A 13,422-nucleotide genomic window follows, 5' to 3' on the forward strand; every position below is an offset into this window, starting at 1 on the left:
GACTGCCCGTGTTCGTGCCCTCGGGGGGACTCTTCCCGCTGGCGGTCACAGGCTCTGCTGCCATGGGGCCAAGACGGCCGCCTGTCCAGTGCCATCGAGGGCATGCGATACGTGGCCAAGTGACTGTCTCTGGCCGCCAAGGGCAAGGCAGGGGTGGAAGGAGCCCAGAGCCAGTCCCGGCGCAGTGTGTGTTAGAGTGGTTGCCAGCGGAGGACCCCCACACCCCTAGGCCCTCAGAACGAAGGCTGGAATCACACCAAGGAGGAAGAATTCCAGCCGGCCAAGACTGAAATAAAGGGGAGTTGGGGCAGATTGCATGTTCCGAAAACAGTCACCTTGCCCCCTCCCAGCAAGAGGGCCAGTCTCCTTGCCCTCCCCTCAGACCCGGACAACCACTGGGGCATTGCGGCAGGGATGACGCACAAGGCCGGGTCGCAGAGAAGGATGTGGTTTCTGTCCTGGTCTCCCTCAGGGCGCTCCCGGGGATGCTTGTCCGGGGTGGCTGCCATGCTGTGAGGAAGCCCTGACCGCGGGAGAAGCCCGGTGAGGATGTCCTGAGACAGCCAGCACTGACCAGCAGGCCTGCATCTGAGCCGGGCTTCGGGTCACCCAGCCCAGGCCCCACAGGGCCTGCCACCTGCAGACTCGGTCCCTGTTTGACTCAGGCAGATGGGGGATGCTTGGTGCCTAGCCGTGAACTTGTAATAGGAATTGGCTGTTTCTCTTCCTTCCTGAGCCCCTCCCCGTGGCCCCCCAGCACCCCACGGCCCCGTAGAGGGCTAGCTGGCTCTCAGCCCACGAACTGCGCAGTGTTGCGGTGGCCAGGCCACAGCACTAGCGAACGCCCTGATCAGCACAGGAGCGTGGACGACGCTGGGCACGTCCTCCGTGGGAGAGGCAAGCACCCCTGCTCTCCCGCTCCGGCGTCGGGTGCCTGCTGGCCTGAGTTGTATCCGAAGCGGAAAGGGCAGTGAGACTACACATTACACAGCGTGCAGCCCCAGCTGCAGGGACCCCTCGCCTGCGACCCCCTCGGACGCTGGCTCAGCTGGAGGCTCGTGCAGACCCACAGCTCCTAACCAGAGGGGCCCAAAGCGCCCAGGACCAGCCCCTGGGCAGAGGGTCCCCACGCAGGGTCCTCGTGGGCTCCCAAGCGAGGAGGGTGCCAGGCCCCGCCAGGGTGGGACGGAGTCTGCGCCAGCGGGCCTGCCTTCCGCCCTTTCCACGGAGGCGCTAACTGCCCGGCTTCTCGGAGGAGGAGCCAGAGGCCCTGAGGGGACACCCGAGAGTGGGCAGGAGGGGGACCCGAGGGGCGGCAGGGGCCGCCAGGGGTTGCGCACTGATGAGAAATGGGAGAGGGACAGCTGGGGGGTTCTTGACATGTGATCCCAACACCTGGGTCCACCCGCTCTGTGGCAAAGCCACGTGCTCTCCTCACCCCAGCCCCACACTCCGCCAGCGGGAAGTGTGACAATCCCACCCACCATGGGGCTCCCACAAATCATGTCTGGCCTGGGAACGAGACCCCTTTCAATGCCAGCTCGGCCGAGACGTTCCCTCTGTGGGCCTTCCAGGGGAGGGAGGGACCGGGCGGTTCCGAGAGGTGCATCTGCGGGCGGCCTCCCTCTGGCGGGGGCTGGCTCTGCCCGAAAGGTCTGCTCTGCTCTCGGCCGCCCCGCCCCACTCAGACGCTGGGGGCTGAAGGTCACTCAGGCACGTAGCTGCTGAGCGCGGAGGCTCCGAGTCCAGCCAGCTGGTGGCAGCGGCCGCCTCCTTCAGCACCGTCTCTGGTGCCCTCTTCCTGCCCCGTGCTGCCCGGGGCCCGCCCACCTGAACTCCTCACCCCAGAACACCTGCTCCTGGCAGGGCCACCCCAGAAGTGCTGACCGCGCTACAGGGGGTGCCCACAGGAGCCCTGGCCGGACCTCTACCCCCATTCTCCAAGGTCAGGCCTTGGAGAGGGAGGCCCAGCCTGTCTCCTCCCCAGCAGCCAGGCTCACTCCCCACCTCCTCCCTGCAAGCAAGCCTGTTCTCACCTGTAACACTGGGGCCGAACCCCGGCCCAGGGACCTCAGCTTGCAGCCCCTGAATGGGTGGGCCCCACCACCCACATCTCCTAGCCCGCAGGACCTCCTGGTCCCTCCAGCCCCAAACCCAGGCTTGCCCTGCCCCCAGGGCCCAGCCTGCAGCTGCCGGCCTGTGGGCTGAGAGGCTGGCACCCCGTCTTCCAGCTGCCCCTAGATGGAGCTCCTCACACCTGGAGCTGGAGGTGTCAAATTCAATTTGCTCCTGACACCTCCTCCGGACTCCCCGGGGGCCAGGCAGCCTGCGGCCACTGCGGCAAGGCAGGGGAGGTGGCCGCAGTTCTGGCCTGGGGGGTCTGTCCGCTCCCACCTGTCCCCACTGCCGCTGCCCACACCTCAGTGGTGTTGCGTTTCTCAGCCCCTGGAGGAGGAAGAGCTGACAAATGCAGAGCTTCACGGAATCTTTAAAAACCCTGACACAGTCTTTGGAACACAGCGGCCTGGATCCCTGGAAGGCTTTAGACCCTCCTCAGCGAGGGCTGGGGCTGGGGCTGGGGGAGGGGTGGGGAGGGGTGGGGAGGGGTGGAGCAGCGTCGGGAGGGGTGGGGCTGCATGGGGCAGGGTGGGGCCCTCTGCTCCTGCCCACCTGAGCAGCCAGTGGCATCCTGCAGGCCTTTCTGGAATGGCCCTCCCAGGCGAGCTCACCAGACCCTGGGCATCAGGGGTGGGGGGGGGGGCAGGCACAGCCCTTGGGGTCCTGAACTGTGCAGGGGAAGGGTGCTGCGGACCCAGTGCTGGGCCCTGGGGGCTCAGCCTGCCCACCCCCGCCTGCTGGCACCCACTGCCCACCGTGAGAGGAGCTGCCGCTAGCCCTCTCCCACCCACTGGGGCCAGGGCACTCCCAATGGCCTCTCTGGCTTCAGCCCCTCACTCCCTGACCCCTTCTCCATGCCCCCTCCCTCAGCTGGGTGCCAGGAGACCCAGAAGCTTCTATCTCCCGAAACAGCAGGGGCCTCAGAGCTGCATCCAGCTCCGCCCCCCCCAGCCACTGTTTCCAGAGTGGGGATACAGAGGTCCTGGGAGGGCTTGTGCGGGGTCCTCAGGGAGGACGGCCCAGGGCCTGCTGTGGTGGGAGGGCAAGGCTCCAACTGGGGGAGCCCCTCCGGAGGAGCAAGAGGGAGAGGCGAGCCCGGACCACCCCATCCGTGTTTCACACCCATGTCACCACACCACGTGGCACACTCACCACATGCCTGCACCGTCACACACACTCACACACTCATGATGTGCATGCCCAATCACACACACCCACAGGACACACGTGCACACTCACACTCATGACACGCATGCACACACACGACTCATGACACACGTGCACCCACACACACTCACATTCATGACACACGTGCACACTCACATGCACACTTACACACGCACACACACCTCTGCCGCAGCCGCTCCCACCCACTACAGCTCAGGCTCCATCTCCAAGGGTCCCAGAGCTGGAAGGATGCCTCCCAGCCAACAGACAGAGACCAGCACCACGGCTCGCCAAGCTGCGGGTTTATTAGGGCAGGCCCAGCCAGAGGTCGACGTCGTGGTGGCGGGGTCAGCGCACTGATGGGAGGCAGGCTGGTGGGAAACTCTCCTGGGTCCATGTGGGCCGGGTGACGGCATCAACCTGCAGAACAACAAGCTCCATCAGCTCCCAGCGCAGGTCCGTGTAGGGAGGAGGCGTGGCCGCAGCAGGGTGGGAGGGGGCTGGCTCTGGCTCCCACCTGGCTCTCTCCACCATGCCCCCTTCCTTGGGGAGCTGACAGCTGTCCCACAAAGCCAGAGTGGGGCCCGGCCTCCTACCCTCTCCGCCTGCCAGCTTCAGTTGGGCCCGGGGAGGTGGGCCCAGACGACGGGTCTCCAGCTCACAGGTGAGAAAACAAGTCCCAGGCCAGCAGCTGCTCGGGACCATGGTGCCAACTCGGACTCTCCTGGCCCTGGTCAGGCTGCCCTCCTGCCCTGCCCTCTGTCCTTGCCTGGCCTGCCCTCGCCCCCAGTCCTGCCAGAGTCCCCACTTTGCTGCTCTTTGTGGAGCACAAAGAGGAGGAGGGAGGAGACCCCACGGACTCCGTGACAACCCCAGCTCCCTGTCCATCTCCAGGGCTGCTGCTGGGCCAGGATGGGAGGCCAGAGCCCCCAGGCCCTCTGAGCAATCTCTCCGGGTGATGAGCTCTAGGACACAGGAAGGCCACCAGGATGTAGACCGCATGGAGCGTTAGGTGGGCTTCTGCTCGGCCACCACAGACAATGACCCTGGCGGCCTGCCTGGGTCCCACCATCACGCTCAGCCCTCAGGTTAAACACGGCCTTTCCAGGATTCTCTCGTGAAATGCCAGCTCCACGGCCCTCTGTGGGACTCCTTGGGTCTGGGGAGCCCAGGCCAGGGTCTGAAGGGTCCAGAGACACCAGGCCTTGGGAAGGACTGGCCGACAGCACAGAGGTTCAGGGAGGACGGATGAGAACACCTGGCAAGCAGGGGTGAGCCTGCTGTACCAGCCCGTTCCCGGCTGCCCCCTCCCTAAGCTGCCAGCCCTGGGCGTGGGTAAGGGTGGGCCAGACCACAACAGTCAAAGCAGAGGTGCTCTCCCCCACCTAAGCCCCTGTCCCATGACGACCCCAGTGGGCTCCACCCTTAGCACATCTGATCCCCTCCTGGTCATGCCCCACTGGGCACAGCCTCCCCCTTGCCCCCTGTACCCGGTTTCTCCTTGGCTCCCCTGAGACCGTCCACTCCAGCAGAGCTGCTCAGGGGCCTTCCTGGCCACTTTCTGTTTGAGACCTTTGGAACCCGAGGTCCCTAGCTTGCACCCCAGCCCACAGACTGGGCTCTCAGCTGGGCCCCTGCCTGCAGTCATCCTCCCTTATGCTGTTCATATGCTGCTCCCTCTATCTGGAATGCTTTTCCCTGGGATACTGGTCAGCTCTTCAAATGTCACCCTCTCCATGAGGGTCCCTGAGCACCCTGCTGAAAACCACAGCCAGCCCCACCCGCAGCCCCTAGGCCGGGAAGCACACAGGCCCTGTTCCCCTGCACTCCCCACGCCCAGCTGCAGGAACAGGGTGGGGGGTCCGCAGGTGCCGTGGGGAAGGCGAGGACGGGGCCTGGGGCTGCCACCAGGGCAGAGGGCCACGGCCCCTTCATGGTGATCACCGGCCAGGCCCCTGCAGCGACCCAGAAGAAGCGGGACTTCCTCCTGGACACCACCTGGGCAGGCGGAGGTCACCGCGGCTCTGTGGCTTCTCTCCCCTGTCCTAACACCAGCACCCCTGCCCCAGCCTGGGCTGCAGGGCCTAACAGCAGACGGGAGGCCCCAGAGGGGAATGCACCCCCCTTCCAGGCAGCTCTGTCTGTCGTCCTCTCACCTGCTGGAGGAAATCATTCCCACCCCCACGCCCACAGAGGACACCCGGTCCCAGAGAGGGGAAGGGCAGGCCTGAGGGGAGCAGCGGTCCTGCGGCTCTGGAGGGGAACTCGGGCACACTGCCCCACACCCACCGAAGGCCTGCCTGTAAGCCCACCAGGGCCCCTCTCTGAGGCTGCACCACCCCCCCAAGACCTGCTCTCCTCCCAGCCCTGGCCTCCTGCCGCACCTAGCATCCTCTGTCCCCACTTCCCCAGAGCCCTGCCACAGGAGGCCCCCAACAGGGGCGGGGCCCAAGCCAGCCCCATCCTGAGAGCCAGGCGCGGGTCCTGCCCTCCAGAGCTGGGTTTCCTCCACGCTAAACTGAGGGACTCTCAGCTGGCACCCCTCAAGCTGGCTTTGTGGCTCCAGGGAGCCCTGTGACTCACAGCCCTTCTGGAGGTCTGGGCCGCAGGCACCGGCTGGGACACACAGGGTGGCCCATCCTGGAGTCCTGTGCAGAGCTCCCAGCTCTCCGCCTCCCTCTGGGGGTGGGGGTATCTGCACCAGTGGTCTCAAGGAGGGCAAATGGGGGAACCCACCCCTCCACAGCTCTTGTAGGCCCCTGGGTGCCTCTGGGCCCAGCCTCCTCGTCCCCAGGGCAGCATGTCCCCAGCCCCCACCCCTAATGGCTGATCAGGGACAGGGACGGTGGGCGGCAGAGTCCTCTGGCCCTCCCACCCTCTGAGAACCAGAATTCTGCCACTGACCTCCCACCCCCTCTGCCCTCGGGCACTGAGCCCAGCCCCTCTCTCCCACACCCCTTCACACTGGGCACCTCCCTGCCCACCTGTGAGGCCCACATTGGCCTCCCCAGCAGAGGGTAACTGGAGGGCAGAGGCCACTCTTCCCAGTTCCCGGGAGAGGGCCTTCAATCCCCAGGCCTGTGGATGGATGCAAGGTGCCTGAGGGGTACGTGACCCAATCCCCTTCTGCCCTGAGCTGGCTAGGGGTCAGAGGGACGGGTTGCTCTGCAAGGTGAGGGTGAGCACTGTCCTGCAGGCTGTCCCCTCTTCTTCCTCCCCTGGGGGCAGTGGGGAGTCTCCCCCATCCCCAAATCCTTCCTGTGCAGAGCCAGGGCACTCCCCAGCCCCTCACCCCGTGCCTCAGTCCCACACCTGAGCCAGGACAGCGGGAGCCCCTCCTCTCCTGGCCTCAAGCATTCAGGAGGGTTTGGGAGGAGGGGCACTTGAAAGTCTGCAAGAAAAGGGAAATCTGTGTTTTTCCCACAGGGCCCAGGCCCCGCTCCTGACTCATCCGTGCCATCCCCCCCCCCGGCTGCCGTCCTCACTCTGCCACATGGTTGTTGGCCGGGCACAGAATGCACACGGGGCAGCCACCCCCTTGCCCTGCCTGCTGGCCCCGGCGCTCCTGGCCGGCCAGCAGACGGCACTTGCCTGGCATTTTCTGAGCACATGGCACACACCTGGGGGTCCCCCTGAGTTGTCTCATTTATCCCTGAAAAGAGCCCAGTGGGGGTGGGGACCCAGCCTGGGCGGGGGACTGGGACCCGGCTGAACCTTCTGACTGACTGGGGCCAGTCCCCCCTGAGCTCCCCTGGTTGCGGGTGGTGGTGAGAGGCTTCTTGGAGTACAGGAGCCACACAGACCCCAGGGTCCTGAGGGGGACGGTCCCCACCCACCTCTCAGGTCACCATCAGTGTCCTTCAGATGTGTCATTTTCTCATCCACTAACCACTTCGCCAAAATGGTGCTGGCTACACTTCCGTGATGACAGGGACCCCAGCTGCGGGGCGGTGGAAGCCCGGATCCCACAGACATGCTGCTTCTGTTGACGTGCCCAATGCCAGCCTTACCGGCCTGCTGGCCTCCTGACACATGATGCCTCCCAGGGCTGGCGTGCCAACCGTCACCCTCCCGGACTGAAGCTGGTGTGGGTCAGTCCTGCCCTGGGGGGCGGGGTCTGGGAGCCTGGCAGGGGGACACCCAGGCCCATACATATTCTGCTGGTCCTTGCTGGTGACACTCTCTGAATAGCTAATTAGAAATTAATATTTAATTCTCTTCTGTGGGTTTAGCTTAATTATTCAATTTATTATCGCAATTACTGAGAAGCATCCAGAAGCAAAAGTGCTTGCTCTGAGCAGGGAGACAGCAGAAGGGGAGTCTGGCCTCGTGCACCCTGATTTGGCAGACTTTGCCCCGGGGGTTCCTCCTGGATCCCACTCAAGGGTCCTTCTCTGCAGAAAACACTCTTCTCTGTCGGCACTGACTGAGGATGCTCACTTCCAAGCGGCCTCCCCATGGTGGGCAGAACCCCTGCCTCTAAAGGGGCCCTGAAGGCAGAGCCCCATCTCCTTCTGCTTCACTCTGGAGACCACAGCCTGGAGAAGCCAGACAAGGATGGGGGGGGGCAGTGTCATCAGCCCCCCCCCATGTCCTCACAGCCCTGCTCTAAGGGAGGGACAGTCCCACCACAGTGTGGACGCCCACGCTCCGCGAAGATCGGTGGCTGAGCTGGAAACAGCAGGGCGCGGACTCGAACTCAGGGCTGTCCCACCATCACAGATAAGGTCCCTCCTCAGTGGCGTGTCCTCGTGCCCTGGCACGGGCAGGAGGCTCGCACCTCTCCAGTGAAGCCCCAGGACTCCTCCCTCACGCCTCTTCTGCTATGGGTTCCCTGGGGAAGAGCAAGAGTCCTGGGGTGGGCAAGCCTGTGCCTCCTGCCCCCTGGTGGGTAAGGGCCACTGTGATGCCAGCGTTTTGGGAGGCCTGACCCTGAACCCTCCCCAAGGCCGAGGTGGGCTTGGGGGTCAGGCCTAGTTCTAACCTTCTTCCCACCAGGGATGAGCCCCTGAGAGTCTCAGCCAACATCCATCAGGTAGGGATGCAAGCCCTCGGCTCCTGTCCTCCTGGTCACTGAGGGCCCGGTGTCCTGGTACAGCCCATAGGCTGCTGTGTGTTTGTAGGGACTGTGGCTACTGCGAGGACTGCATGGCCCACTTGGACGGGCACACGCCCAGAGCCAGGAGTCATGGGCACCAAATCTGAGAACAGTGGGAGCTGGGGGATGGAGGGAGGTGGGGCAGAGAGAGATGGCAGGGGCAGGAGGCTGCTCTGGGACAGGGAGGTGCAACGACCCTCTCTCCAGGAGTGGGGCCAGAGTGGCCCACAGGCCTCACGCGTCCCTCCCTGTGAAAGGGACAAAGGCCTGGAGGCTCAGATGTGGGGCATGTTATCCAGGCTTGGGTGTCATGGATCAGCAGGGGAACTCAAACCCCTGCTTCTGTAGGGATCCATGGTGCGGGCAGCTCAGGGCCAGTCGGGGGACACTTCGCAGGAGATGGATAGGGTCAACTATACAGAGAAGAAGGAAGAAGACCAAGACCCGGGCCAGGAGCGGGAGGAAACCCACGAACTCCGCACCCCAGCTGTGCGCAGCAAGGGCACCCAGGGCCTCATCACACCCCAGCAAGGTCTTAGCGTCTCGAGCCCACGGAGGAGGAAACGGGGACTCCACGCACAAGGTAAGGTACCCAAGACCACAAGGTTAGAAAGCCACAAGGAGGGTTCCGCCTAGGTCCTGTGACTCCTGCCCCGCCCCTAGATTCAGCCCCGCCCACCATCCCCCCGGCCGCCCCCAGCACCAGTCCCAGGTCAGCCCCGCCCACCAGTCCCAGCCCCACCCTCAGCTCCAGCCCCGCCCACCAGCTCCAGTCCCAGGCCAGTCCTACCCCCCAACCCCGCGCCAGCCCCGCCCCACCCCCAGCGCCAGCCCCGCCCACCAGCCCGGTCTGGTCCACCCGCCCCAGCTCCCTCCTGCTGCTGCTGCACCCGCCCAGCCGCGGCAGCGGGAAGCTGGCCAACCCCACAGCGGGGGCCCCAGCTGTGCCCCACCGTCCCGCAGCCCCACCGAGTCCCACCCAGGCACCACGGGGCAGCCGTTTCAGCCGCAGATCCCAGGCAGGGATGGGTAAGATGCGACACCCCCTCCATGCTGGCCGGCAAACTCCATCGTGTCCATCAGCGCCTCCTGCGCCGCGCGCACACACGCTGCCTTCTGTGCCGGCCGCCAGCATTTTTATGCTTTTATTTTTTCCCACCTTTTTCCTGGCAGAGAGCCATTCCCACTGGCTGGTTCGGTCCTGCCCTCCTCATAGGGCCATGTGCCCAGCCACAGTGGCCGTGCAAGCAAGGGGTGAGGCAACCACATGCAGAGGGAGGGGGTCCGACGACTGGTTATGGCGCCCTCAGCCCACTAGGAAAGAACTGCTTCACACAAGTGTCCCGGAAGCCTCCAGCCTCTCGGCCCTTCGCCTGCCCGTCCTCCCCTACTGAAGACCCTGCGCAGTCCAACTCCAGCCAGCTCTTCCCGCCCCAGTGCTCCACCCGCCATGCCTCCACATCCTTGCCTGGGCTGTGCCCCGGGCCTGCAGTGCCTTCCTCCTTGTCCGACAGAGGAGCCTATACCACCTCTCAAAACTCGGCTTTCAAGAGCCACCTCCTCCAGGAAGCCCTCTGGGCAGAGCTGCCCCTCTAATGACTTCCACTCTGCTCCTGGCCATTCAGCACCTCAAGGGCCTCCCGCTCCCTGAGGCTGTGAGCTGCTCAGGGTGGTGCTGGGCCTGACTGCACCTGCAGCTGGCCAACAGGGAGGGGCTGGGATATTTGCTGAATCACATGGACACATCACCGACCTCTAGCCGGCCTGCAGCTGGGCAGCAGGGAGGACAGGATACAGCCTTGCTGGCTGGAGGGCCACATGGGAATGTCAGCCTGAAAAGGCCAGCTTTGTCTCATCTCCATCAACCAGACCAGGTGCGTCATAACAGTAACACAATGGTGGTCGCGCTCATGGGGACAGCGCAATAGCCAGCGTCATCGGGAGCAGGCCCCCGGCCAGGCGTCCAGCAGGCCTTCATCACTGATGCTCGCCGTGATTCCCGAAAGGTATATGCCCCCCACGTACAGATGAGGAAGCTGAGGCTAAGATTGGGGCCCAGTGAAGCCCACAGCCTGCTTCCAGCCCTCCGCTCTGCCTCCAGCCTTGCTCTGTGGTCTGTTCCATCTGCCCTCTGCCCAGGAGCTCTGGAGGCAGGACCTGGGCCCCGGAGGACAGACTTCCATGGGTCAAACCCTAAGAGGCCCACGGACCCGAGGAAGCCTCCAGCATCCCAGGCCTGTGCCAACCTTGACAGGCATGCTCGCAGGCTAGGGCGGGGCCGGCAGGGCTGCCCAAAGTCACCGGATCCCAGGTGCCGGGACCCTCAGGCCTGTGACTGGCTCAGCACAGACAGTTCATCCAATTCCTCCCCCAAACTTTGCCACCATGAACGACTGCGCCCCAATAATGGGCACGCCGGAGCTATCCGGGGCCACCTGGGACGCCTGCAGACCTGGCTCCACGGCACCAGGCATCAGGTCACACAAACCGGGAGCCTGGCTCTGGTGCTCCTGGCTGCCTCCTAACCTCTACGCAGGCATTTCCCTCACAGCCCCAGCTCCGGAGGGATTACCCCCCCGTTGCCCACTTCCGAGTATGGACCTTCATCGGTCTGCCTGTCAGTTTACCCATCTGAGAAATGGGGTCTCCCATTTCCATCTGCCCTCTGACCAGGAGCTCTGGAGGCAGGACCTGGGCCCCAGAGGACAGACTTCCATGGGTCAAACCCTAAGAGGCCCGTGGACCCTAGCATCTCTGTCACAGGGCCATGGAGAGGATGCAGGGAGGTGGTCCCCAGGCAAGGCTCCTACTCAGCGCTCGCCGAGCGGGAGACAGACGTGGAGACACAGCTGCATCCCTCTCCCAGGGTGACACACTCAGGTCCCTTATTCCCATTACAGCCTGCGGGAGGGGGAGCGGGCAGTAGAAGGTCTTCCCCAACCACACACAGAGACACACACACACACACGTGCACACGCAGACACATGCACAGAGACAGACACGCAGAGACACGCATGGAAAGGCACATGTGTGTGCCCTGCAGAGAAGTGTGGATGCAACCCATGGAAACCGACGTCTTCAGCTCGATCCTTCCGGCTCTCAGAAAACATTAAAGACATGATTTGCTATAAACCTCCATTTCGCCCCTTATGTATTTTGTGCATGAAACATACTTCATTGATTGTTGCCTAAATACTGTCATCCTTGATCTCTTGGAACCCAGGACCCAGGACAGGACAGGCACACGCTTGCGCTCCGGGGGCCCCCGCCCTTCCCCCTCCCACACCTGCTTCAGTCCTGCGCATGGCCTGCTGACCACAGACGGCTCACATCCTGCAGGACCCACGAACAGTCCACGGCAACCCCAGTCCCACATGAAGAGAGGTCCTGGGCCCAGGTTGTGCGCACTTAGGAGGACGTTGGGGAGGGGACGCTCCCAGATCCCAAGGACTCCCCCCTGCTTCTACAAGGTTCCACAGCCAAGATCTGGATAGCGGTGCACCAGCGGCCAGTCTGCCCGGACTGCTCAGCCTGCTGTGGGCCACCTGCACCCCGGGAAGGAGGGACACAGGGCTCACTGCAGCCTGGGCCCTCTGCCCCCCGACCCGAAGGAGTCCCAGCTGGGCTGCAGGGGTGGAGCTCGGTGTCCACCTCCAGACCCCTCAGTGCTGTGGGCAGAGGTACCACAGCTTCCTCTTCCGGGCACCACGTGCTGAGCTGACCCCATCCTTCATCTACCGGGAGAGGCCGCCTCACCAATGGCCAGGCCTGCACGTGCTTTTGGAAACAGCTGCACTTTCCGGGGGGGGGGGGGGCTCCTACAGAAGTCAGGGCTGAGGCTAGGGAGGGCTTAAACAGGTTGGGCGAGTTGGCTTGTCCCACCATATCATCCCATGTGCCTGCCAGAGCTCAGGAAGCCCAATCCTGACCACAGACTGTCTATGCACTGCTCACACACTGAACCCTGACCTTGGTCATACATGAGCCCTGATCCTGGTCATGCTCTGAGCCCTGATCCTGGTCACACTCTGGGCCCTGATCCTGGTCACACTCTGAGCCCTGATCCTGGTCACACACTGAGCCCTGATCCTGGGCACACACAGAGGAGCCCTGATCCTGGGCACACATGAGCCCTGACCCTAGTCACACCCTGAACCCTGATCCTGGTCACACTCTGAGCCCTGATCCTGGTCACACACTGAGCCCTGATCCTGGGCACACACTGAACCCTGACCCTGGTCACACTCTGGGCCCTGACCCTGGTCACACACTGAGCCCTGATCCTGGGCACACATGGAGGAGCCCTGACCCTGATCACATGGAGGAGCCCTGACCCTGGTCACACACTGAGCCCTGATCCTGGTCACACATGAGCCCTGACCCTGGTCAGACACCGAGCCCGGATCCTGGGTGCGTTCTAGGCCCTGACTCAGTCCCAGACTAGCCTTCGTGCTTGCTGTAAGCGGAGTCCAGGGATGTGGGCAGTGAGGCTGGCCACGCACTTTGCGGAGCCCCAGCCCTGGTCTTGGAGGCACCTCCTTGGTCGCAGCAGCTGCTCCGCCGGAGCGAGCACCCCATCCTGAAGGGGGGGACAGACTCGCCAGCCCTCTGTAAATGGGGAATAACTGAGCCCATGGGGGTGGTCACAGCCACGGGAGCAGGCGGGGTGCATGGGGGTGGCCCAGACAGCGGGTGTGACATGGGGGGCTCCTTTGCCCCCTCAGAGCTGCCGGATGGCACGGTCTCACCCGACACCCGGAAACTAGCACGTGCACCGGGCTGTCGCGGCTTCTTCCAAGTCAGGGCGCAGAGCTCCTCCCTCAGAGGCTGCTTTTCTCTGCGGAAATAATCCCCTGCATTTGAATCAAGCCTTCTCCTTCCTCAAAGTGCTGTTTCTATTTAGCCGCCTTTGTCCTCAGAGCAGCTTGGAGGAGAGGGAAAGAGGGCAGCCACCCCAGCCCCATTCTCTGGGACCTGAGCGAAGGCGGCCTCCTGCCCGCCCCACCCCCCGCAAGACCTGCCCCCCCCGGGGGGGGGGG

At 64.1% G+C, this 13,422-nt stretch overlaps 1 protein-coding gene across 2 annotated transcripts in view; it reads right to left on the reverse strand.

The window, feature by feature from the left end:
* Window positions 1-3,572: 3,572 nt before the first annotated feature.
* Window positions 3,573-13,422, reverse strand: part of TSNARE1 (t-SNARE domain containing 1) — a 154,252-nt gene continuing 144,402 nt past the window's right edge. For both annotated transcript variants that reach the window (XM_040625638.1, XM_040625640.1), the window contains one exon: window positions 3,573-3,705. The gene's annotated coding sequence lies outside the window, so the exon portion shown is untranslated. The remainder of the gene's footprint in view (window positions 3,706-13,422) is intronic.

The sequence above is a fragment of the Ursus maritimus genome, unplaced genomic scaffold (assembly GCF_017311325.1).
Source record: "Ursus maritimus isolate PB19 unplaced genomic scaffold, ASM1731132v1 scaffold_9, whole genome shotgun sequence".
NCBI lineage: Eukaryota > Metazoa > Chordata > Mammalia > Carnivora > Ursidae > Ursus > Ursus maritimus.